Raw genomic sequence first — 3,698 nt, forward strand, 5'->3', positions numbered from 1 at the left:
CATTATGTTACCTGATACTTACAACAACTTCTGTAATTCCTCATATGACAGGAGGAAAAGTCTCAAGGTCCCACAGTGAGGAATTAGCAGGGCTCAGATTTGCTGCAAATCTCAGCATATTTCCACTACATGTTGAAGCATGGATGTTAGTACAGCCATTGGTACATGCATGTGTGCACGCAATTCCATATCCTCACAGTTTGAAAGTTCTTCATGCCTAGTGTCCTAAGATGCCCCAAAATGCACCTATCACCACCCTTGGTCACAAAGCAGGTGCAATATAGAGGAAAGGTTCAGCTGTTTTTCCCTGCTGGCAAGAGCCAGCCTGGGGCCATGGGATCCTTAGAGTGTGGAATCCCAAGAGGGACCTGGCCTGCTGGCCTAAAGGCCTCAACTCAGGAATGCTGCTGGGCTGGGCCTGGCTGGCATAAGTGTCTACATACCAGCAGCTGAAGCAAGTCCTCTGACTGGCATTCCAGAGAGATGCACGTGGATCCCACTGGAACCTTGCCTGCAGCAAGGAAATAAACACATGTCACCAAGGTTATAGATAGCTCATGGGAGGTCCAGGTCTCTAGAGCTCCCCACTGCCTCAGGGGCCAGCAGAGCTGGTCAGAGCAGCCCTGGGCTCCATTCTGGACTCTGTCTTGGTCCCTTATTACCTCTGTCAATGTTTGTTAATAGTGCAATGATTGTTACCCCAACAACAGTAATATTGTCATTCCTGTTAAGCCACAACACATCTGAAATCCTTGTTTCCATCTGATAGATGAGAAAACTGAAGTTCAGAGAGGTTGAATAACTTAGATCAATTAGCTAGTTAATGATCGGATAAGGACTCAAACGTCTGATTCCTGGAATTTTGTTCAGTGCATCATATCACACTGCCTTTAAATGTTTGGGCAGAGTGGGGGAGGAGGAGTAGCAAGGGAACATTCAGCCACTCCATCCTTTATCCCCAAACTGCACATGCCCAGGATCATGTAGGCCAACATGCCTCAGAACAGGCAATTTGAATAATTATTTTGATCAAGGTCTTATCACCTTCCAAAAAGTTATTTGAGATGACTTACTATATAGCAATATACACAAAATGGAATATTCAGTTTTAAAGGACAAATAAAAAAGCAGTTGGTGAAATATGAGAAGCATTCTCATAAGTCAAGGACAAGGCAAATCTTTTATCCCCTTCTAACCTTATCACTGCCACCACTGAACATTCTACTAAAGGTCCTAGTCAATGCAATAAGACAAGAAAAGATATATTCTATATGCAAATCTTGGAAAGGAAGATATTAAAATGTCCTTGTTTGCAGATAGTATGGCTGCCTACCTAGAAAATCCAACAGATCCAACTGGAACACAATTAAAAGTAATGAAACTAATATGTCCAGTAACATACAAGATTAACATACAAAAACTTATGGTTATCCTATAACTCCCATAAAAACAAGGGAAATAATTGGGAATAATAGATTTATAACAGCAATAGAAAATATGCTCCTAGATAAACCTAATGAAAGACATGAAAACATCTAAATGAGGAAAATGACAAATCTCCACTAAGGAACATAAAGGAAGACCTGAATAAAAGGAACACTTAGCATGTTCCTGGGTAGAATGACTCAATATTGCAAAATGTCAAATCTGTTCAAACTGGTCTATAAAAGTAATACAGTCTCTGATAGGCTTGGTTCTAAAGTTCTTATGGACTACGTTTAAGAAGAGCCTGGACAATTTTAGCAAAAGAACAATGAGCATACTGCAAAGCTACAGTTATTAAAGGTGTGGTTTGGCATAGAAATAGTTAAGTAGACCAACAGAACTGAGTAGAGCCTTGAAACAGACCTATGTATATGTGGGAATTTCATAAAAGATAAAGATCGCATTCACTATAGGGAAAGGAAGACTGTTCAAAGGTTGGCACAACTTGTTATTCATTTGGGAAAACACAGTTATATCTCTACTTCTTGCTACATATAGAAATAAATTACAAAATAGGTTAAAGAATGAAAGTATAGTTGTATACTTGCTGGCAACCAAAGACAAACATGGAAACTGTCACTATTTCACATTTACTGAGACCCGACTAAATGCCAGGCACTGTGCTAGTTCTCATGGTTTAAAGAATGGATATGAATAAGTTCGTGTGAAGAGAAAAATTTCCCCTACATTTATTATTTGAATAAGGGATAATGGGTCTTCTGTGGCATTTATGCCAAAGATAGTGTTTTTTAAATAGCCTTTGAGGGATCCTTGTAAGAGTGTGTATGCGTGTACCCATGCTCTGTGTGTGTTCATTCACCAAACGGGCTACATGTATGCCCACAGTGCTAGATAGGTATCTAAATTTACTTGTACAGCAAAAGACACTCTTAAATTCTTGGGATTTGGAAAGAGCTTGAGGACAGGGAAGGGAGTGAAGAGACTTTGGAGATATGTGAGAGAGGAGGAGGGCAGGGCTGCCCAGACACTGCCCAGCCTCACTTTTCCCTCCCTCCCTCCCTCCCTCCCTTCCTCCCTCCCTCCCTCCCTCCCTCCCTCCCTTCCTCCTTCCCTTCCTTCCTCCCTCCCTCCCTTCCTTCCTTATTTCTCTCTCTGTCTCTCTTTTTCTTTCATCATGATTTTCCTTCCTTTTTAAGGTAATAATAATAATATTCGTTGTAACAAACTAGGAAACTCAGAAAAATACCGAGAAGAGAGTAAAACTGATCATTTAAAATCCCACCACTTAGAGCAACATTAATATTTTAGTAAACTTCTTAAAAGTGTCTATTGCTGCACGCATGCACACACACACACAGAATCATTCGGTGTAGATCTATTGACTGCCTACTGTGTGCCCAGCACCATGCTGGTGCAGGAAATCTAGGAGTGAACAAGACAGACATTTTATTGAGAGGATACAAAGTAAATAAGCAACAAAAAATAATTGGGGGTGACAAATTCTGTGAAGAAAATAAATTGGAGGGGTGCCTGTGTGGCTCAGATGGTTAAGTGTCTGCCTTCAGCTCAGATCATGATCTCCAGGTCTTGGGATCAAGCCCTGCATCCAGCTCTCTGCTCAGTGGGGAGCCTGCTTCTCCCTCTTCCTCTGCTTGCCACTCCCCCTGCTTGTGCTCTCTCTCTGTCAAATAAATAAATAAATAAGATCTTAAAAAAAAAGAAAAGAAAAGAAATCAGGGGTATGTGAAGGAAGGTGACTATGGGGCAGGCTGAGATGAATTCATCAAGAAGAGGTGGCTATTAAGCCAAGATCTGAATGACATGAAGAGGACAGCTATTTAAAGATCTCTCTCTCCCTCTTACACAAATAGGGCCATATTATATTGTTTTTAGCCAGATATTTTCATTTTATCATGGTCATTTTTCATGTCAATAAATACAGACTGATGTATCATTTTTAGTGGTCCATAATATCCCAACAAATATTGATTTATCACAACTTACTTAATCTCCTACTCTTACATCTATTTTTTTATTATTATAAACAATGTTATGATAAGCACCCTTGTGTCCTTTCCCACTTATTTCCTTAGGGCAAATTTCTGGAAATGTGAAGCTGGGTCAAAGAGTACTCTCTTTCACATTTTGATCCCTAGCCAAGTAGCTCTCTAAAAAGACTGAACTAACACATACACATATATATGGTATATATATATATATATATATATATATATATATATATATATATATAT

This window comes from Callorhinus ursinus, unplaced genomic scaffold (assembly GCF_003265705.2).
Source record: "Callorhinus ursinus isolate GAN/ISIS: 27379988/994484 unplaced genomic scaffold, GSC_fseal_2.0 scaffold2, whole genome shotgun sequence".
Lineage (NCBI taxonomy): Eukaryota > Metazoa > Chordata > Mammalia > Carnivora > Otariidae > Callorhinus > Callorhinus ursinus.